Source organism: Amblyomma americanum, chromosome 11, assembly GCF_052857255.1.
Source record: "Amblyomma americanum isolate KBUSLIRL-KWMA chromosome 11, ASM5285725v1, whole genome shotgun sequence".
NCBI lineage: Eukaryota > Metazoa > Arthropoda > Arachnida > Ixodida > Ixodidae > Amblyomma > Amblyomma americanum.
Genome location: NC_135507.1, coordinates 8,795,338 through 8,818,661, shown reverse-complemented (window position 1 = coordinate 8,818,661; position 23,324 = coordinate 8,795,338). Strand labels below are relative to the sequence as shown.

The 23,324-nt window shown below is 63.7% G+C and overlaps 1 long non-coding RNA gene across 1 annotated transcript in view; it reads right to left on the bottom strand.

The window, feature by feature from the left end:
• Positions 1–564: 564 nt before the first annotated feature.
• Positions 565–23,324, bottom strand: part of LOC144109440 (uncharacterized) — a 37,240-nt gene continuing 14,480 nt past the window's right edge. Inside the window, exons 3-5 of the long non-coding RNA XR_013309599.1 lie at positions 16,901–16,999; positions 14,247–14,405; positions 565–1,004 (exon numbers count right to left, since the gene is read on the bottom strand). This is a non-coding gene — a long non-coding RNA (uncharacterized LOC144109440). The remainder of the gene's footprint in view (positions 1,005–14,246; positions 14,406–16,900; positions 17,000–23,324) is intronic.

The following is a 23,324-nucleotide window of genomic DNA, read 5'->3' as shown; positions in this document are numbered from 1 at the left end:
TACAGCCGGGCGTCAAACCGCCCGGAGCGACCCTAGACGAAATCTCAGTCCCCACAGCGCAGCGATCGCTGGCATCAGCAGCACTGCAGACGCTGGGATTCGATCCAGGGTCTTCGCGAATGCGTGAGCAAAGCTCAGGCATGTTACCCACTCGGCTACCCTGCGGCACGGCTTGGTCGTGCTTCCAGCCAGTGCTGGAGCGAGAGGAACACGCTGGGCCGACACGCATGCGCAGTGTCGCTACACCGTTGGGCGACGGCGATGCAATCGCGATAACGACGAGCATAATGCGCGATATCGTGCGCACCTGCTGCACGGTCTTTTCGCGTCGCGGTGCAGACGTGTGGGACGCAAAAGCATTCACTGCCAGCAGCGGAGCACACATAACAGCGGAATAGGATAAGTTGACTGCTGATTTCGCCATGATTGAACGTTTGCAGCGGCAAGGAGATGGTATGAATTGTTTCTCGCCTACCGCAGGCACAGGTAGTAGCACACTGTGGATAGTGGTGGCGGAGATTTATTAAATGTTTTACAAATTCCACCACACCTTCCAAGCGCCTCCAATTTTCGGAAATAAAAACACCAAAAACAAAAACGATCGTCTACGATCGTCTTGGACGTCCAGACGATTCGTAACTCTTCGTTGTTAATTAGGAGGAGTTGCTATAGGTGCATATACATATGCGCATACAAAAAAGAATAAATTAAGGGCGCCCTGAAGCTAACCCTGAAGCCATGACACGACGACGTTAACTTTTATTTGCTACTGTACTGTACATGGGAGAAAACTATTTATTGTCCTTAAAGTAAATTTGTAGACGCGGACATGAATAAAACTGCGAAGAAAAGCAGACATTGCCGAGCTGCAATAAACCGACGTAATCCAACGCATCTGCAGCTCCAATTCAGTGCAGGGCCTTTTCGGAGCGCAGAGGACCTCTCTCCATCGATAGAATATCGATCTTTTCCTTATGCTCCGCTCCCTTCTGGAATTTTTACGCCTGGAAAGGAGGAGAACACACATTAGCATCTTTATTCAAAACGCGACAAAGACGAGGACGCAACAACTAGGCGAACGCTTGCGCTGAATTTATCTATTTATTTCAGTTACCCTCTTGGCCCCGAGAGCGATACAGTACAAAACAACAAAAAATAAGAAAGGAACAGGAAAATAGAAATACAGGAGAGAACTGGGGATTAATCTCGTCTGAAAACCGGTAACCTAAAATACTAACAGCGCCTGGGAAACGTGGCTAAGTGGCAACACTCGTCAATGTTTGTCGTTAAAAACGAAGAGAGTAGAACGCAACATGAAACTACATAAAACACACAATATAACTGAAAACGGTCGAACTTAAGGAGTTAGAAAAAAAACTTCTATGCGTTATAATGCAAACATAGGTTTTTCCTAAACACCTCGATATTGTTATTTATCACCAGTGTGGCAGGCAGAGGATGGCAACTAAAGATTTATAACTAGGGACGACGTTTATAGATTTTCGCGCAAAACGAATGCACAAAAACCCACTGAATCGCATTTTCTGTGGTATTTTTTTCTGTAAATACAGTTGGCGTCTCGTCTCCTTTCCAGGTAGGGTTTAGGACCTCGTCATTCGTTCATACACTTCTGCCGCAGCGTAGCAGCGAAAGCCGGACAGGAAGACCCGTGCTGGTGGAGAGTACCAGCTGCAGATATGAGATGGAAATCAATATTGGAATTATTATTGGAATCCGGAGAGGCCTAGAGCACCAAATTACGGTAGGATTTAACCACCCTACTCTACATCAAAATGTTCAAGCGAGTGTAATACTACAGAACATCGCTGGCTTACATTGCGGGCATGGGGGTTGCAGTGCGAAGCCAGATGACGTCTTACCTTAAATTTCAGTGGGCGAGGAAAAGAATGGAGGGCGTTTTTTTCGAATGCCTTGTAAGCCACAGGTAGATCCACAAAGCCGCGCCATTCTCCATGAGAGACACCTCTCCCGCGCCACAGAGAAGCTCTCCTCAGGAAGACCTCCTCCCGAATTTACTCACACAGGAGACACTAGGTCTGCCGGTACCGAACTGTAAGTAGACGAGAGGGACGTATGTTACGGAGTCTCCACTGCAATATAATATGGACGAAAGGTGAGGACAGGTCGCCCGCCTTGCAGCTCGCCTGCAGGTCTCCCGGCCACCGCTCGTCCCTACCTGGCTCGCAACAGATCGGCGTCTATTCTTCGCCCACGAACACGTCGGAAAAAAGGTAGGCCTCCTGACTACGCGTCAGTCGTAGACGGTCATCTGTTCAACAGGACAGGTCGCGCTCTCCGTCTCCCATGCGTCGCCCGCGCGACAGCTTCGTCCACCCCTCTGCGTGTAGCCCGCGCGACAGGTAGGTCCACCCGTCTGCGCGTCGCCCGCGCGACAGGTCGGTCTCCGACCGTCCGCGCGTCGCCCGCGCGACAGGTCGGTCTCCGACCGTCCGCGCGTCGCCCGCGCAACAGGTAGATCCACCCGTCTGCGCGTCGCCCGCGTGACAGGTCAGTGTCCGACCGTCCGCGCGTCGCCCGCGCGTCGCACCATCCGCCTTCGCGACACACGGTGCCCCTTGACACCGCGTCGCAACACGTGCCCCCCTGCCCGTCTCCGCGCCGCCCGCGCGACACGTGCCCCGCGCGTCGCACCATCCGCCTTCGCGACACACGGTGCCCCTTGACACCGCGTCGCAACACGTGCCCCCCTGCCCGTCTCCGCGCCGCCCGCGCGACACGTGCCCCGCTGCCCGTCGGTGCCCCCGCGACATGATCGCCGCCCCCTCCTCTCCGCGTGACACGCCGCGCCCCATTCCCCGCGTCCCCTGCGCGACACGTTCCCCCTACCCTTCGGTGCCCCTGCCCGCGTCCGCGTCCCCCGCTGGACACGCGCCCCCTTCCCGTCCGTGCCCCGGCCCGTGTCCGCGTCGTCCGCGCGCCACGCGCCCCCTTTCCCGTCCGTGCCCCCCTTCCCGTCCGTGCCCCGGCCCGTGTCCGCGTCCCCCGTCGGTGCCCCGGCCCGTGTCCGCGCGCCACGCGCCCCCTTTCCCGTCCGTGCCCCTGCCCGTGTCCGCGTCCCCCTGCCCGTCGGTGCCCCGGCCCGTGTCCGCGCGCCACGCGCCCCCTTTCCCGTCCGTGCCCCTGCCCGTGTCCGCGTCCCCCTGCCCGTCGGTGCCCCGGCCCGTGTCCGCGTCCCCCGCTCGACTCGTTCCCCTTCCCGTCCGTGCCCCCCTTCCCGTCTGCGCCCCGGCCCGTGTCCGCGTCCCCCGCGCGCCACGCGCCCCCCTTCCCGTCCGTGCCCCGGCCCGTGTCCGCGCGCCACGCGCCCCCTTTCCCGTCCGTGCCCCTGCCCGTGTCCGCGTCCCCCTGTCCGTCGGTGCCCCGGCCCGTGTCCGCGTCCCCCGCTCGACTCGTCCCCCTTCCCGTCCGTGCCCCCCTTCCCGTCTGTGCCCCTGCCCGTGTCCGCGTCCCCCGCGCCACGCGCCCCCCTGCCCGTCGGTGCCCCGGCCCGTGTCCGCACGCCACGCGCCCCCCTTCCCGTCGGTGCCCCGGCCCGTGTCCGCGTCCCCCGCGCGCCCCCCTTCCCGTCGGTGCCCCGGCCCGTGTCCGCGTCCCCCGCGCGCCCCGCTTCCCGTCGGTGCCCCGGCCCGTGTCCGCGTCCCCCGCGCGCCCCCCTCCTCGTCGGTGCCCCGGCCAGTGTCCGCGCGCCACGCGCCCCACTTCCCGTCCGTGCCCCCCTTCCCGTCCGTGCCCCTGCCCGTGTCCGCGTCCCCCGCGCGCCACGCGCCCCCCTGCCCGTCGGTGCCCCGGCCCGTGACCGCACGCCACGCGCCCCCTTCCCGTCCGTGCCCCCCTTCCCGTCCGTGCCCCGGCCCGTGTCCGCGTCCCCCGTCGGTGCCCCTGCCCGTGTCCGCGTCCCCCGCGCGCCACGCGCCCCCCTGCCCGTCGGTGCCCCGGCCCGTGTCCGCACGCCACGCGCCCCCCTTCCCGTCGGTGCCCCGGCCCGTGTCCGCGTCCCCCGCGCGCCCCCCTCCTCGTCGGTGCCCCGGCCCGTGTCCGCGTCCCCCGCGCGCCCCGCTTCCCGTCGGTGCCCCGGCCCGTGTCCGCGCGCCCCCCTTCCCGTCCGTGCCCCTGCCCGTGTCCGCGCGCCACGCGCCCCCCTCCCGTCCGTGCCCCGGCCCGTGTCCGCGCGCCCCCCTCCTCGTCGGTGCCCCTGCCCGCGCGCCCCCCTCCTCGTCGGTGCCCCGGCCCGTGCCCGCGCGCCCCCCTCCTCGTCGGTGCCCCGGCCCGTGTCCGCGCGCCCCCCTCCTCGTCGGTGCCCCGGCCCGTGTCCGCGCGCCACGCGCCCCCCTTCCCGTCCGTGCCCCTGCCCGTGTCCGCGCGCCACGCGCCCCCCTCCTCGTCGGTGCCCCTGTCCGTTTCCGCACGCCACGCGCCCCCCTCCTCGTCGGTGCCCCGGCCCGTGTCCGTGCGCCACGCGCCCCCCTCCTCGTCGGTCCCCTGTCCGTGTCCGCACGCCACGCGCCCTCCTGCCCGTCGGTGCCCCGGCCCGGCCCGTGTCCGCACGCCACGCGCCCCCCTTCCCGTCCGTGCCCCGGCCCGTGTCCGCACGCCACGCGCCCCCCCTTCCCGTCGGTGCCCCGGCCCGTGTCCGCGCGCCCCCCTCCTCGTCGGTGCCCCGGCCCGTGTCCGCGCGCCACGCGCCCCCCTCCTCGTCGGTGCCCCTGTCCGTGTCCGCACGCCACGCGCCCTCCTGCCCGTCGGTGCCCCGGCCCGTGTCCGCACGCCACGCGCGCCCTTCCCGTCCGTGCCCCCCTTCCCGTCCGTGCCCCGGCCCGTGTCCGCGTCCCCCGTCGGTGCCCCTGCCCGTGTCCGCGTCCCCCGCGCGCCACGCGCCCCCCCCTGCCCGTCGGTGCCCCGGCCCGTGTCCGCACGCCACGCGCCCCCCCTCCTCGTCGGTGCCCCGGCCCGTGTCCGCGTCCCCCGCGCTGGACACGCGCCCCCCTCCTCGTCGGTGCCCCGGCCCGTGTCCGCGCGCCACGCGCCCCCCCTTCCCGTCCGTGCCCCTGCCCCTGCCCGTGACCGCACGCCACGCGCCCCCTTCCCGTCCGTGCCCCGGCCCGTGTCCGCGTCCCCCGTCGGTGCCCCTGCCCGTGTCCGCGTCCCCCGCGCGCCACGCGCCCCCCTGCCCGTCGGTGCCCCGGCCCGTGTCCGCACGCCACGCGCCCCCCTTCCCGTCGGTGCCCCGGCCCGTGTCCGCGTCCCCCGCGCGCCCCCCTTCCCGTCGGTGCCCCGGCCCGTGTCCGCGTCCCCCGCGCGCCCCGCTTCCCGTCGGTGCCCCGGCCCGTGTCCGCGTCCCCCGCGCGCCCCCCTTCCCGTCCGTGCCCCGGCCCGTGTCCGCGCGCCCCCCTTCCCGTCCGTGCCCCTGCCCGTGTCCGCGTCCCCCGCGCGCCACGCGCCCCCCTGCCCGTCGGTGCCTCGGCCCGTGACCGCACGCCACGCGCCCCCTTCCCGTCCGTGCCCCCCTTCCCGTCCGTGCCCCGGCCCGTGTCCGCGTCCCCCGTCGGTGCCCCTGCCCGTGTCCGCGTCCCCCGCGCGCCACGCGCCCCCCTGCCCGTCGGTGCCCCGGCCCGTGTCCGCACGCCACGCGCCCCCCTTCCCGTCTGTGCCCCGGCCCGTGTCCGCGTCCCCCCGCGCTGGACACGCGCCCCCCTTCCCGTCCGTGCCCCTGCCCGTGTCCGCGTCCCCCGCGCGCCACGCGCCCCCCTTCCCCTCGGTGCCCCTGTCCGTGTCCGCACGCCACGCGCCCCCCTCCTCGTCGGTGCCCCGGCCCGTGTCCGCGCGCCACGCGCCCCCCTTCCCGTCCGTGCCCCTGCCCGTGTCCGCGCGCCCCCCTCCTCGTCGGTGCGCCGGCCCGTGTCCGCGCGCAACGCGCCCCCCTCCTCGTCGGTGCCCCTGTCCGTGTCCGCACGCCACGCGCCCTCCTGCCCGTCGGTGCCCCGGCCCGTGTCCGCACGCCACGCGCCCCCTTCCCGTCCGTGCCCCCCTTCCCGTCCGTGCCCCGGCCCGTGTCCGCGTCCCCCGTCGGTGCCCCTGCCCGTGTCCGCGTCCCCCGCGCGCCACGCGCCCCCCTGCCCGTCGGTGCCCCGGCCCGGCCCGTGTCCGCACGCCACGCGCCCCCTTCCCGTCCGTGCCCCGGCCCGTGTCCGCGCGCCACGCGCCCCCCTGCCCGTCGGTGCCCCGGCCCGTGTCCGCGCGCCACGGACCGGGGCACGGGCCGGGGCACGGACGGAAGGGGGGCGCGTGGCGCGCGGCGGACACGGGCCGGGGCACCGACGGGCAGGGGGGCGCGTGGCGCGCGGGGGACGCGGGCACGGACGGGAAGGGGGGCGCGTGGCGCGCGGGGGACGCGGACACGGGCAGGGGCACGGACGGGAAGGGGGGCGCGTGGCGCGCGGACACGGGCCGGGGCACCGACGAGGAGGGGGGGCGCGTGGCGCGCGGCGGACGCGGGCCGGGGCACCGACGGGCAGGGGGGGCGCGTGGCGCGCGGCGGACGCGGGCCGGGGCACCGACGGGCAGGGGGGGCGCGTGGCGCGCGGCGGACGCGGGCCGGGGCACCGACGGGCAGGGGGGGCGCGTGGCGCGCGGCGGACGCGGGCCGGGGCACCGACGGGCAGGGGGGGCGCGTGGCGCGCGGCGGACGCGGGCCGGGGCACCGACGGGCAGGGGGGGCGCGTGGCGCGCGGCGGACGCGGGCCGGGGCACCGACGGGCAGGGGGGGGCGCGTGGCGCGCGGCGGACGCGGGCCGGGGCACCGACGGGCAGGGGGGGCGCGTGGCGCGCGGCGGACGCGGGCCGGGGCACCGACGGGCAGGGGGGGCGCGTGGCGCGCGGCGGACGCGGGCCGGGGCACGGACGGGCAGGGGGGGCGCGTGGCGCGCGGCGGACGCGGGCCGGGGCACGGACGGGCAGGGGGGGCGCGTGGCGCGCGGCGGACGCGGGCCGGGGCACGGACGGGCAGGGGGGGCGCGTGGCGCGCGGCGGACGCGGGCCGGGGCACGGACGGGCAGGGGGGGCGCGTGGCGCGCGGCGGACGCGGGCCGGGGCACGGACGGGCAGGGGGGGCGCGTGGCGCGCGGCGGACGCGGGCCGGGGCACGGACGGGCAGGGGGGGCGCGTGGCGCGCGGCGGACGCGGGCCGGGGCACGGACGGGCAGGGGGGGCGCGTGGCGCGCGGCGGACGCGGGCCGGGGCACGGACGGGCAGGGGGGGCGCGTGGCGCGCGGCGGACGCGGGCCGGGGCACGGACGGGCAGGGGGGGCGCGTGGCGCGCGGCGGACGCGGGCCGGGGCACGGACGGGCAGGGGGGGCGCGTGGCGCGCGGCGGACGCGGGCCGGGGCACGGACGGGCAGGGGGGGGCGCGTGGCGCGCGGCGGACGCGGGCCGGGGCACGGACGGGCAGGGGGGGGCGCGTGGCGCGCGGCGGACGCGGGCCGGGGCACGGACGGGCAGGGGGGGGCGCGTGGCGCGCGGCGGACGCGGGCCGGGGCACGGACGGGCAGGGGGGGCGCGTGGCGCGCGGCGGACGCGGGCCGGGGCACGGACGGGCAGGGGGGGCGCGTGGCGCGCGGCGGACGCGGGCCGGGGCACGGACGGGCAGGGGGGGCGCGTGGCGCGCGGCGGACGCGGGCCGGGGCACGGACGGGCAGGGGGGGCGCGTGGCGCGCGGCGGACGCGGGCCGGGGCACGGACGGGCAGGGGGGGCGCGTGGCGCGCGGCGGACGCGGGCCGGGGCACCAACGAGGAGGGGGGCGCGTGGCGCGCGGCGGACGCGGGCCGGGGCACGGACGGGAAGGGGGGCGCGTGGCGCGCGGACACGGGCCGGGGCACCAACGAGGAGGGGGGCGCGTGGCGCGCGGGGGACGCGGACACGGACGGGAAGGGGGGCGCGTGGCGCGCGGACACGGGCCGGGGCACCAACGAGGAGGGGGGCGCGTGGCGCGCGGGGGACGCGGACACGGGCAGGGGCACGGACGGGAAGGGGGGCGCGTGGCGCGCGGACACGGGCCGGGGCACCGACGGGCAGGGGGGCGCGTGGCGCGCGGGGGACGCGGGCACGGACGGGAAGGGGGGCGCGTGGCGCGCGGACACGGGCCGGGGCACCGACGGGCAGGGGGGCGCGTGGCGCGCGGGGGACGCGGGCACGGACGGGAAGGGGGGGCGCGTGGCGCGCGGACACGGGCAGGGGCACGGACGGGAAGGGGGCACCGACGGGCAGGGGGGCGCGTGGCGCGCGGACACGGGCCGGGGCACCGACTGGCAGGGGGGCGCGTGGCGCGCGGACACGGGCAGGGGCACGGACGGGAAGGGGGGCGCGTGGCGCGCGGACACGGGCCGGGGCAACAACGAGGAGGGGGGCGCGTGGCGCGCGGGGGACGCGGACACGGGCCGGGGCACCGACGGGCAAGGGGGCGCGTGGCGCGCGGACACGGGCAGGGGCACGGACGGGAAGGGGGGCGCGTGGCGCGCGGACACGGGCCGGGGCACCAACGAGGAGGGGGGCGCGTGGCGCGCGGACACGGGCCGGGGCACGGACGGGCAGGGGGGCGCGTGGCGCGCGGGGGACGCGGACACGGGCCGGGGCACGGACGGGAAGGGGGGCGCGTGGCGCGCGGACACGGGCCGGGGCACGGACGGGCAGGGGGGCGCGTGGCGCGCGGGGGACGCGGACACGGGCCGGGGCACCGACGGGCAGGGGGGCGCGTGGCGCGCGGACACGGGCCGGGGCACCAACGAGGAGGGGGGGCGCGTGGCGCGCGGGGGACGCGGACACGGGCCGGGGCACGGACGGGAAGGGGGGCGCGTGGCGCGCGGACACGGGCAGGGGCACGGACGGGAAGGGGGGCGCGTGGCGCGCGGACACGGGTCGGGGCACGGACGGGAAGGGGGGCGCGTGGCGCGCGGACACGGGCCGGGGCACGGACGGGCAGGGGGGCGCGTGGCGCGCGGGGGACGCGGACACGGGCCGGGGCACGGACGGGCAGAAGGCGCGTGGCGCGCGGGGGACGCGGACACGGGCCGGGGCACGGACGGGAAGGGGGGCGCGTGGCGCGCGGACACGGGCCGGGGCACGGACGGGCAGGGGGGCGCGTGGCGCGCGGGGGACGCGGACACGGGCCGGGGCACCGACGGGCAGGGGGGCGCGTGGCGCGCGGACACGGGCCGGGGCACCAACGAGGAGGGGGGCGCGTGGCGCGCGGGGGACGCGGACACGGGCCGGGGCACGGACGGGAAGGGGGGCGCGTGGCGCGCGGACACGGGCAGGGGCACGGACGGGAAGGGGGGCGCGTGGCGCGCGGACACGGGCAGGGGCACGGACGGGAAGGGGGGCGCGTGGCGCGCGGACACGGGCCGGGGCACCGACGGGCAGGGGGGCGCGTGGCGCGCGGGGGACGCGGACACGGGCCGGGGCACGGACGGGAAGGGGGGCGCGTGGCGCGCGGACACGGGCCGGGGCACCGACGGGCAGGGGGGCGCGTGGCGCGCGGGGGACGCGGACACGGGCAGGGGCACGGACGGGAAGGGGGGGCGCGTGGCGCGCGGACACGGGCCGGGGCACCAACGAGGAGGGGGGCGCGTGGCGCGCGGGGGACGCGGACACGGGCCGGGGCACCGACGGGCAGGGGGGCGCGTGGCGCGCGAGGGACGCGGACACGGGCCGGGGCACCGACGGGCAGGGGGGCGCGTGGCGCGCGGACACGGGCAGAGGCACGGACGGGAAGGGGGGCGCGTGGCGCGCGGACACGGGCCGGGGCACCAACGAGGAGGGGGGCGCGTGGCGCGCGGGGGACGCGGACACGGGGCGGGGCACGGACGGGAAGGGGGGCGCGTGGCGCGCGGACACGGGCAGGGGCATGGACGGGAAGGGGGGCGCGTGGCGCGCGGACACGGGCCGGGGCACGGACAGGCAGGGGGGCGCGTGGCGCGCGGGGGACGCGGACACGGGCCGGGGCACGGACGGGAAGGGGGGCGCGTGGCGCGCGGACACGGGCCGGGGCACCGACGGGCAGGGGGGCGCGTGGCGCGCGGGGGACGCGGACACGGGCCGGGGCACGGACGGGAAGGGGGGCGCGTGGCGCGCGGACACGGGCCGGGGCACCGACGGGCAGGGGGGCGCGTGGCGCGCGGGGGACGCGGGGACGGACGGGAAGGGGGGCGCGTGGCGCGCGGACACGGGCAGGGGCACGGACGGGAAGGGGGGCGCGTGGCGCGCGGACACGGGCCGGGGCACCAACGAGGAGGGGGGCGCGTGGCGCGCGGGGGACGCGGACACGGGCAGGGGCACGGACGGGAAGGGGGGCGCGTGGCGCGCGGACACGGGCCGGGGCACCGACGGGCAGGGGGGCGCGTGGCGCGCGGGGGACGCGGGCACGGACGGGAAGGGGGGCGCGTGGCGCGCGGACACGGGAAGGGGGCGCGTGGCGCGCGGACACGGGAAGGGGGCGCGTGGCGCGCGGACACGGGCAGGGGCACGGACGGGAAGGGGGCACCGACGGGCAGGGGGGCGCGTGGCGCGCGGGGGACGCGGACACGGGCCGGGGCACCGACGAGGAGGGGGTGCGTGGCGCGCGGACACGGGCCGGGGCACGGACGGGAAGGGGGCGCGTGGCGCGCGGGGGACGCGGACACGGGCAGGGGCACGGACGGGAAGGGGGGCGCGTGGCGCGCGGACACGGGCACGGACGGGAAGGGGGGCGCGTGGCGCGCGGACACGGGCCGGGGCACCGACGAGGAGGGGGGCGCGCGGACACGGGCCGGGGCACGGACGGGAAGGGGGCGCGTGGCGCGCGGGGGACGCGGACACGGGCCGGGGCACGGACGGGAAGGGGGGCGCGTGGCGCGCGGACACGGGCCGGGGCACGGACGGGAAGGGGGGCGCGTGGCGCGTGGACACGGGCAGGGGCACCGACGGGCAGGGGGCGCGTGGCGCGCGGGGGACGCGGACACGGGCCGGGGCACGGACGGAAAGGGGGGCGCGTGGCGCGCGGACACGGGCCGGGGCACCGACGGGCAGGGGGGCGCGTGGCGCGCGGGGGACGCGGACACGGACGGGAAGGGGGGCGCGTGGCGCGCGGACATGGGCCGGGGCACCAACGAGGAGGGGGGCGCGTGGCGCGCGGGGGACGCGGACACGGGCAGGGGCACGGACGGGAAGGGGGGCGCGTGGCGCGCGGACACGGGCCGGGGCACCGACGGGCAGGGGGGCGCGTGGCGCGCGGGGGACGCGGGCACGGACGGGAAGGGGGGGCGCGTGGCGCGCGGACACGGGAAGGGGGGCGCGTGGCGCGCGGACACGGGCAGGGGCACGGACGGGAAGGGGGCACCGACGGGCAGGGGGGCGCGTGGCGCGCGGACACGGGCCGGGGCACCGACGGGCAGGGGGGCGCGTGGCGCGCGGACACGGGCAGGGGCACGGACGGGAAGGGGGGCGCGTGGCGCGCGGACACGGGCCGGGGCACCGACGGGCAGGGGGGCGCGTGGCGCGCGGGGGACGCGGGCACGGACGGGAAGGGGGGCGCGTGGCGCGCGGACACGGGAAGGGGGGCGCGTGGCGCGCGGACACGGGCAGGGGCACGGACGGGAAGGGGGCACCGACGGGCAGGGGGGCGCGTGGCGCGCGGACACGGGCCGGGGCACCGACGGGCAGGGGGGCGCGTGGCGCGCGGACACGGGCAGGGGCACGGACGGGAAGGGGGGCGCGTGGCGCGCGGACACGGGCCGGGGCAACAACGAGGAGGGGGGCGCGTGGCGCGCGGGGGACGCGGACACGGGCCGGGGCACCGACGGGCAGGGGGGCGCGTGGCGCGCGGACACGGGCAGGGGCACGGACGGGAAGGGGGGCGCGTGGCGCGCGGACACGGGCCGGGGCACCAACGAGGAGGGGGGCGCGTGGCGCGCGGACACGGGCCGGGGCACGGACGGGCAGGGGGGCGCGTGGCGCGCGGGGGACGCGGACACGGGCCGGGGCACGGACGGGAAGGGGGGCGCGTGGCGCGCGGACACGGGCCGGGGCACCGACGGGCAGGGGGGCGCGTGGCGCGCGGACACGGGCCGGGGCACCAACGAGGAGGGGGGCGCGTGGCGCGCGGGGGACGCGGACACGGGCCGGGGCACGGACGGGAAGGGGGGCGCGTGGCGCGCGGACACGGGCAGGGGCACGGACGGGAAGGGGGGCGCGTGGCGCGCGGACACGGGTCGGGGCACGGACGGGAAGGGGGGCGCGTGGCGCGCGGACACGGGCCGGGGCACGGACGGGCAGGGGGGCGCGTGGCGCGCGGGGGACGCGGACACGGGCCGGGGCACGGACGGGAAGGGGGGCGCGTGGCGCGCGGACACGGGCAGGGGCACGGACGGGAAGGGGGGCGCGTGGCGCGCGGACACGGGCCGGGGCACCGACGGGCAGGGGGGCGCGTGGCGCGCGGGGGACGCGGACACGGGCCGGGGCACGGACGGGAAGGGGGGCGCGTGGCGCGCGGACACGGGCCGGGGCACCGACGGGCAGGGGGGCACGCGGGGGACGCGGACACGGACGGGAAGGGGGGCGCGCGGACACGGGCCGGGGCACCGACGGGCAGGGGGGCGCGTGGCGCGCGGGGGACGCGGACACGGGCCGGGGCACGGACGGGAAGGGGGGCGCGTGGCGCGCGGACACGGGCCGGGGCACCGACGGGCAGGGGGGCACGCGGGGGACGCGGACACGGACGGGAAGGGGGTGCGCGCGGACACGGGCCGGGGCACCGACGGGCAGGGGGGCGCGTGGCGCGCGGGGGACGCGGACACGGAGCGCGGGGTGGGTGGCGCGACGTGCGGAGACGCTGCACCGACCTCTCGCGAGGGCGACGCCGAGACAGGAAGGGGGAGACGCGGAAACGGGGGAGGGTACGTGACGCGCGGGCGACTTCGAGACAGGGGTAGGAACGGACGAGTCGCGAAGGCGGGTGGACCTACGTGTTGCCCGGGCGACGCGCGGACGGTCGGGGACCGACCTGTCGCGCGGGCGACGCGCAGACAGGTGGATCTACCTGTTGCGCGGGCGACGCGCGGACGGTCGGGGACCGACCTGTCATGCGGGCGACGCGCAGACGGGTGGACCTACCTGTTGCGCGGGCGACGCGCGGATGGTCGGGGACCGACCTGTCGCGCGGGCAACGCATGGGAGACGCGGGGACGGAGAGCGCTACCTTTCCTTTTGAGCAGATGACCGTCTACGACTGACGCGTAGTCAGGAGGCCTACCTTTTTTCCGACGTGTTCGTGGGCGAACAATAGACGCCGACCTGTTGCGAGCCAGGTAGGGACGAGGGGTGGCCTGTTCTTCGGGAGACCTATACTGCAGGCGAGCTGCAAGGCGGGCGACCTGTACTCACCTTTCGTCCATATTGCATTGCAATAAAGATTCCGTAACATTCGTCCCTATCGTCTACTTACAGTTCGGTACCGGCAGACCTAGTGTCTCCTGTGTGAGTAAATCCGATGACTCGGGAGGAGGTCTTAGGCTTCGTCTTCAGGGTTTCCACATTTTGCGTGCTTCCCAATGAGGCGCGGGAGAGGTGTCTCTCGTGGAGACATGGCGCGGCTTTGTACCTGGGACGGAACTGGTTTCCGCCGGGGGAGGAAATGCAGATTAAAGAATGGTAAAAAAGCAGTGTATGAAAGTTTATGTTTAAGAAGGTCTGCAGGCTGTTTTTATCTTCGCAATTCCCGTGCGTCGACGGGTGACGTATTTTGGGTAATAGTGGGTGTGTGGCTGTTAGAATGCACTTAGGAGAGCAGAAAGTTGGGCTAGTTGGTTGATATGCATACTGAAGAAGCATCAGTCTGCAACATCCGTGGAAGCGCAGCGAGGCTTCGAACTCAAACAACAGAAAGTTCAGCTAGTTGCAGAGGAGTATTCAGATTCTGCCAAGTTCTACAGCTGTTGTCTTGCTGGAGTGCGTCCATTTTTTGCGCTGACAAGCTTACAAGGCATACGAAAGAAACGCCCTGTATTCTTTACCTCACAGAAAGGGTACACTTCTCTTTTCCTCGCCCGCTGAAATTTAAGCTAAGACGTCACCAGGCTTCGCACTGCAACCCCCATGCCCGCAATGTAAGCCAGCGATTTTCAGTAGTATTACACTCGCTTGAACATTTTGATGTAAAGTGGGGTGGGTAAATCCTACCGTGATTTGGTCCTCTAGGCCTCTCCGGATTCCAATAATATTGATTTCCATCTCATATCTGCAGCTGGTACACGCCACCAGGGATGTTCTGTCTGTCTGGTTTGCGCTGCTACGCTGAGGGAGAGGTGTATGGACGAATCATGAGATCCTGAACCCCGCCTGGAAAGGAGAGGAGACGCCAACTGTCGTTCCAGAAAGAATACCAGGGAAGATGCGATTCAGTGGGTTTTTTGTGCATTCGTTTTGCGCGAAATGGCGTCTCTAGTAATAAATCTCTTGTTGAAATTCAGCGCATGTGTTCATCTAGTTGTTCCGTCCTCGCCTTTTTCGCGTAGATAAGGATGCGAACGTGAGTTCTCGTTTGGAGGCATAAGGATTCCAGAAGGGAGGGGAGCATAAGGATCGATATTCTATCTATGTAAAAGGCCCTGCACTGAATTGGAACTACATATGCGTTGGATTATATCGGTTTATTGTAGTTTGGCAATGTCTCCGCACTTTTGTTGATGTCTGCGTCTCCGCATTAACTTTAAGGAGAATAAATAGAATTCTCCGTACAGTACAGTCACTAACAACCGTTAACGTAGCGGCGTGATGGCCTTCAGGCAGACCTTAAGTTTTCTTATTTGCATGCACCTATAGGAACTCCTCCAAATTAACAGCAAAGAGTTAAGGGTAGTCTGGACGTCCAAAAGGGTCGTAACTGTTTCGTTCAGAATTTTAAAAAGGGCTATTCTAGTTTCTGCGATGTTCCTTCACTTGGAAGGACAGGAACTTCGCTAGAGGTGGTCGCTCTTTGACACGATTTTGTTTTCGGTGTTAATTCAGCTGAAAAATTGAAGGCGCTTGGAAGGTGTGGGGGAATTTGTAAAACATTTCATAAATCTCCGCCGCCACTATCCACAGCGTGTTGTGCTTGTACCTATGCCTGCGGTAGGCGAGAAACATTTCATACCATCTCCTTGCCACTGAAAACGTTCAATCATGGCGAGATCAGCAGTCAACTTATCCGATTCCGCTGCTGGCAGTGAATTGTATGACGATGTTTTTGCGTCCCACACGACTGCAACGGAAAAGACCCTGCCACGGTTTTGCACGATATCGCGAATAGCGCATTATGCTCGCCGTTATCGCTGTCGAACTTCATATCTCGCGATTGCATCGCCGTCGCCCAAGGGTGACGACACTGCGCATGCGCCGTTTCAGCCGAGCTTGTTCCTCTCGCTCCAGCACTGGCTGGAAGCACGACCAAGCCGTGCCGCAGGGTAGCCGAGTGGGTAACATGCCTGAGCTTTGCTCACGCATTCGCGAAGACCCTGGATCGAATCCCAGCGTCTGCAGCGGAGCGATCGCTGGCATCACCCGCTGTGGGGACTGAGATTTCGTCTAGGGTCGCTCCGGGCGATTTGACGCCCGGCTGTACACTCGGCCGCTCTGTGTGGTGGACAAGGCGAGGTGGTGTGTCTTTATGACACATCATCTCCTCTCGCTGTCCCCCGGGCATCCAAAGGGCGGATGCCTGCCGCTGCTTCCTGTGGAATTGTTCCCGGAGGGCACTCCCGTTCTGCTTTCGCTCGTTTTTTTTTTCTCCCTGGTGCAGTCGCACCTGAAGTGGCGTGCAGACAGACGCAGTCCGTGCGTGCCGTCCTTTCCAGTCGTAAGAGTGGCGTGCAGACAGACGCAGTCTGTCTGCACGCCACTCTTACAACCGGAAAGGACGGCACGGACAGACCGCCCAGATGCCGCTTGGGGTTTTTTTTTAATTGGACAGCAGTGTGCACGAACACCTTCATTCAAAGAAAAAAAAATTGCAGTTGGAGAGTGTGTTTTAGCGCGAGAACTTCTCAGGGAAAAAACCCCGGATCACAGAAGTTCACTATGATCTCTGGACGGAGAGGCTCATATCATGTCATCTTCGGCTCAATACGCTGCTCATCTGATCTATAAATTTGCACGTAGGCTCTCTGTCCAAAATATGAGAGCGGTCGTGTTGAGGCCGACCGTTTATCTTCAAAAGACTATAGTTAACTACGGTTTCGGCAGACACGTGCAAAAATATAAAAACCTTCGATATCTATAACGCGCGCTGAAGGACCCCAGGGCCACGTCCTCGCAGCGGTTCTGCTCATTCAAGCAGTTCCATGAGCTTCCATCCTGCTGTGTAACAATCGCACGTGCACATCGAGGCACTGAATGGTTCAGCAACGCCTGCAGTTCGACCTCTGCTCGTAGACTTGCCAAGCTTACATTTCGTGGCGCCAGATAAAGCACGAGGAGCGGCGATCAAGATGTGGTCGCTACGTCGGGCGGAGTATCAACACTAAATTATATTCTTCACCGTGAGCCAAGGGCAGCTTGTATCGATATTAATTTTCTTTTGCTATTCTAGCTTCTGCGAAGGATAGCTGAGAGACATCTGGCCTTTGCCGCGTAGCTATGGATAACAACAAACATAATTGCACGCCAAATAAAACACCTACGCACGAAATTACTCTCAAGAAGTAATTCAAGAAGGAAGTAGCTGCAAAAATGCCCCTGTACTCTTGTACTCGTACTCTTACCTCTTGTACTCGTCATTTAGGCTAAGTTTGTTATCAATCCTCCAAATTGAACTAACTAGCACTCAAGAGCATTCCACTAAATGCGAAACTTACTTTAGCCGCGAATGTCCAGGTATCACGGCATCAGCTTGTGGCTTTTCACCATCTCTCCTTCGCTGCATCCGCATTCCTTTAGAAAATCCGAGAAGGTGCCTGCAGAAGTATAAAAATCATTTGGCCGTAAATATTTTTTATTAAAGGTTGCATGGCTCACTGAACAACTGCAAAATTATGATTTGTATGACGCCATTCCTAACATTTTGCCCCGTGAAATCCTTCATTTAAAAGAAAGCATGACCCAGTAGAAGGGCGCGGCTCAGTTGTGTTAACGAACGTGCTGCCCGACTCCAAAAATATTCGCATATATGTCGATGAAGGCGGCTAACCAGGCTCCAGGAGAATGGGTTTTCGTGCAGAATTTGCTGCCTGGACCAGTCGGGTGCCAGCAACAGTGGAGCCGGACCAAGGCTTTGCAGCAGTGACGAGACTTCCGGATGGCCGCGTTTGGATCGTGTACCATAAGGGCCATCGTGGGCAAGCTTAATGGGACGGCTCCTCCGAGCACTCTGTCTCCGGTTGTTGGCGAAGACGCTCGATTGCCACCTTGAACTATAGTGCCAGTTTCTGCTGGGGACACCGCCGTAGGGCATTCTAACACAGGTGCTCTGGTGCAGTGACTGACGCCTCGGTGCGTACTGAGGAGGACGGCATAAATGGTCAAACAGTGAATGATAATCTCACTGCTGTCATTACGGAGTGGGCAGTAGGCCGGATGATTGTACAGGATACTGACGCGTCGGTGCATACAGGAACAATACTGCCTAGAATCCTGTTCGTCACAGCGGCCGAACTCGGGGAGCGGTTGTGCGAGACTCCACATAGTGAACCAGGAACTGTTTTTCGATGATTGATTTTTAGTTCGACTAAATGTTCTCTAGTTTTTTACGTGCACGTTATGACTATCTGCCAACTCAGCAGGGGCGCTGTTCACTTGCTTTAATGAGTGTGCTGAGGAAGTCGGGCGCCCGCACTCAACCAACGACGCAACAATATTAAGTCATTCTCCAAAATGAGAAATGAAAGAAAACCACTGAACCGCCTACATTACGCTCATGTTAGAGTGCTGAAATTCATGTCTCGCGCTGATAATGATAAGACATTAGCCGCGTTTCCAACTTAGGAACACATTTAGACGGTCCTTGGAGATTTGCGGAAAAATATGAACATACTTAAATTGCATTGTCTTTAGTTATACCAACCCAATCAGAGAATGCGAATGTGAGCAAACAAATACCAAAATAAGATGCAGGTCGTCAAGCCTGCAGAAGGCTTTATTCTGCATCGACAGCCGCGCGCATGCACCCTGTGATGTTGAAATAAATTTCTGATTCTGGTTCTGTACAAATGCTATTGCCCGCCGGTCTACATCCACAGCCAGCCAGTCAGCCACATGCATTGCTCTCACCGTTCTTCATCTGCTCTGTGCTCCTAACGCCAGCCGTGTTCTCGGAAGAGTACCGTTTGCTTCTAGTCCATAGAACCTTCTATGCTTCTATTGCATAGAACAATTCATTATTTTTATCACCTTTCAATCACCCCAATAACCTGCCTAACTAGACCCACTGCAGGGCAAAGGCCTCTCCTATGCCGCCTTTCAGTACATCGGAAACAATAAAATGGGTTAATCTCCATCTGATATAATCCCCATAATTAATCATTTTATCGATATTTTTCTTTGCGCATCATCCTGACGTCATTCTCTATCGATTAAAACCATTCGTTTGATCCCACTTCTACTGAGAACACAACACCACAACAGCTGCGGACGTTTTGTGGACACAGCCTCACCAACATTGGCAAGTAATGCTTGGATAACAGCGGTGAATCTCTGTCATGCGCAAAACTAAATGGCATTCCCACTCTAGTGCACACTGAGGTTTTTGTTTATCTGACAGCGTTGTTTATCTGTTTATCTGAAGTGCTTTCTTTACAGGAAGCACTTCAGTTGTGCTCTTGGAAAATGCTTTGAAAGCGTTCCTATCAGGTTCCTTCCTGCTATCACTTCCGTCCCCGATAGTTAGACAGTCATCGGATTTCATTGCACTTGATGTTGAAAAGATGAAAGCATCAGTTCTAATAAACAATTCTGGAGTCAGGCAAATTTGCAACAATCAAAATCCACTTCGATCATAAAATCTCACCTATGTGATACATATACCAGAAATGCTAACCTAGTTTAGGAAATTAGATGTCGCCCAAACTTATGCAAAAGATGTTGAACACACATCACACTGTTTATTAGCGGCTCATTTAACATCAAGTGTCACATCTGGCCATCTTTAATTTCTTTCTGAAAGAGGACCCAATCTCTGAATCACATAAAGGGGCTTTCCTGTCATTCTTGTAAAGGTGCTATTCGTTTGTAGACACCATTTATAATTTGCAATAGCAAATGTTTTCTCCTAGAGGCATCATTGCATGCCTCTTTTACAACTTGGTCCCAAATGTGTTTCAGGCTGCATTAAAGTTGCCTACAGGAGCGCCAACCAGTTCCGATGCTCTTCCAGCTACTCGTCATAACATTTGTTTAAGTACAATTGCTTCTTAATAGTGAAATAACGCATTTATTGCTCATTAGGAAACAGCTTATCAGAGCCATGCCATCACAAAGAAAGCTATGAATATGTACAGCTTTGCTTTCTATCCGTATGGCGGAGCTTTGGTATATGCTTATCAGTAATTATTCGATTATTTCAAATCTACCACAGTTTGCGGCCTGCTCTGGTCATACTGGGCTGAGATGACTTTACAATACGTATATATTTCTTTTTCATGAATATTAAAACTTCTGGGCAGCTTTGCGCTACCATTTAAGCACCGAAATGTCGAGTTAACCTGGCAAGATTACACATTTGGCAAAAAATTAATGCAGTTTTCATGCGTACCTCGATATTGACTAAAAAGACAGGCACGAACAAACAAGTAATGTATAGAAAGCTGTGCCCACCTGTCCATCCTCACTGCTAATCCCAACTGTATGATGAATGTTTTCCGGTTTCGCTAAAACTGAGAAATACAGCAATGAGTGGTTGTCGCTAAGGCGACCACTCACAACCACTTGGAGTACTTGCTACTGAACTAAGGTAAAGCTATTTGTTATAGGCAGCAGAACTAATTAAGCACAATCAAATTGCCACGCATTATCGACTACATGTTCACATTCCTTGTGCAGCAGTGGTTCATTGGTAAGAATAATTTGTTGTCCATCTATACACCCTAACAGGAACCAAACTTTATTTAATATTAATTATACATTTATTGATGTCATGCTTACACACACACAATGAAACTTACTGAACTGAAAGGAAGAAACGTATATGCTGAATTTTTTTTAATACACACAGGCTGAAAAATGAGAAAATTACGTATGCTCTTGAAATCCGGCACCAACATGCAAGAAGATCAATTTTCAATTTGTCTTCAGTCTTCAGATAGTGAGAGGAAGCGCCGTACAGTACTTTGGCCAAAGTGTGCTTACCGCCAACCATCGCTCGTCGCTCCTAGCGTGCTGGTTGGTCACGGCGAGCAAGGAGCGCGCGCTGTTGACTAGGGTGCCTCGATGCCAGCACTGCGCCGTACAGGGTGGAGACACGACCTTCGTGGGCGCCATCTTGGGGCAAGCGCTGAAATGCGGGGCGACGGAGCGTCGGCCGGTATCCTTCTTTAGAACGCGCTTTCGCTAGCAGGCTGAGCTGTATAAGGTTTCTGCATATAAACTAGAAAAGTTAATTGCAGGCTGTATATTATTTGCTTATACCATAGTCAACCTAGTTAACATGTCTTTTGAACAAGGCTTGAAGACAGGGAGCTCCATCTCACCACTTAAAGAGCTGGCTCCAGACACTGTGAAAAGAGAATATTGACAGTATTGAAGCTACAATAGTAGCTGTCAAAGCATTCCCACAATTCTTTACAAAATATGCCTAAATGGCATTCTTACATATAAACGACAGAGTAACTGACCAAGGCGGTGGTCAAACATATGATAAAAAGGATGGTACTAAGTATCTCTGGCTCCGGACAGGCTGCCATTGGAAACTCATTCTGGCAATGTGTAACTCTAGACACTTATCCAGTCAAGCTGGCCTAGCAGTGCTGTTCGAGGAACTAGGATGTGATAGGGCCTAGTGATGTTAAAAAAGCTGCTGAGGAGGAGGAGGAAAGGCAGGGAGGTGAACCGGACGAATAGCCGGTTAGCCGGTTGCTACCCTGCACGCGGGGAAAGGGGCGAGGGGAGAAAAAGGTGAAGTAGAAAAGACAGTTGTGGGAAATTAGTCACTGTGTAAACTCAGAGTTCAGTAAAGTCACAGCCTATCATGCAGGCCACACGTCTTCAAAAAGCGGAGCAGTGCCTTGGAGGCCTTCACCGCCGACGACCGCCGTGGCCAGTGGCCGACAATCTCCGTTTCCGTCAGATCGTTATGCTTCCGTCAGGGCATTCACAAAGAATGTCTCATCACACCCGCAGATGCCACATGCAGGGCTGTCAGCCATACCTATTAAGAAGGAGTAGTGCTTGGTGGAAGCTACACAAGCCACAGGCGACAGAACAAAGACAGAAGAGCTTCACGTCGTGGTAGGCCGGATGGAAGCCAAAACTTCAGATCTGGGTCTAAGGTTTTTAAATGCGATTGCGAGAACTGGCCTGAATTCCACGCGGAAAACGTGATGTCCCGCGATAGTGGTCTAAGCCTACCCGCTGCGTCGCTCTCGAGATGGGGATGGACACACAATCACCCTCATGGTGAGCAGTTCGCGCGGCCTCGTCCGCGCGGTGGTTGCCTGCGATCCCGCTGTGTCCTGGCAGCCATTGATAAACAATATCGGGCCCTTTGTTGATGGATGTGTGGTGGAACTCTCGGATTTCGGCGACAAGTTGTTCATGGGACCCAGCAGATTGTAACGCTTGGAGGGCTTCATTTGAATCAGTGAAAACAAAAAATTGCTGGGGTGCTTCTTCACTGATATGCTCAATGGCGACACGAATAGCAGTAAGTCGATGAAGTACTGTGTGATGTTTTCACTTTCTTCAAAAGTTTTAACGTACCACCACTGGTTTAAAAGCTTTAGCTTTATTATGAAAGATGTAATGCAGAAAATTTAGAAAACTTAATTTTGTCTGAAGAGTAATCTCGGATGGAATATTCTTCCTAAAACTGCGAGAAATGTTTTTTCTTAGTCTCTCGAACTGTGTACAGGAACATAAAATGTGGGTTATGGTGACCTCTTCTCCGCATAACTCGTATGTAGATTTTCGTGGTTTGGAAGAAGAAAACGGTGTGTAAGGTGCGTGTCTAATACGGAGGCGACATGAAATGACTCCAATAAAATGTTCTTGAGTTTAGCCTTGTTCCACTCAGCTATGAAGGGTTTACTGTCTGTAGTTTATAATTTAAAATTAAAAAAATAATATTCTATTTAGCCTGCCATTTATCTTCCAGCTTGCATCGTACCAAGTTCGCATCATCTTTTTAGAGGATGGTTACACTCTTTACTTATTTGTGCCGGGCCTGTGCAGTACAGGTATCCGTTTTCTAAGTTCCACTAATTCGGACCTGGCTCTTAACCCAGTAAAATTTTATGACTGGTCCCTTTGTTGTGGCTACTGTTATATTGCGTACGATATCGGCGATCATTGGCATAACTGCATTCCTACGGTGAAGTATCATGTTTAAAATATCGGTGTAAATTATGCTGTTCACAATGATCTCATTTATTTTCTCTTCTACAGGCAAAGATCCTGTGTAAAACTGGGCTGTGAAAATGGATGCACACTTCGGCAGCCTTAGTGTCTTCTCCAATTTGTTTTGTAATAGTGCATTTCCAACGTAACGGTCAGATTTTGAAAAATCGGTATAAAATCCAGTGTACTCCCTGTACTTCTCCGTCAGCGCCAAAACTTCTTATCATTTGGTGTTTGTTTATTTTGAAATGATGTTAATGTGAAGTCACATACAGAAGGCAGAGAGTGCAAAGAATATGAAGGTCTCGATGAGCCATACACTATCCAATCATACTGTAAACAGGCACGTACAACAAAGCGATAAATTTGCAAAAGGCGTGCCCTATCAGAACCCCAGTGTTTGCGTGAAAGCAGTTCGAGATATTCAGAGATTGGGAAGCTTTGTTCTTATGTGCTTTTATGAGAGGCAGGAAAGTAAGTTTTTTGTCAAAACTTATGCCACAAAATTTGTATCCATTTTTTATTCGTTATAAATGGTTTCGTTCTGGTTTAGTGTGGGATCTGACTGTCAGCCTCGTTTGAGTGAGAAACCGATGGGCACTGTTTTCTGTGGAGAAAAGCGCTAAATATTTTGGCGAGCCATGTTGCCAGTTTATTTATTGTTGACTGTATTTTCCATGTTGATATGCTGATGGACATGCAAACTTCGTATCTGAAGATCGTCTACATAGACTG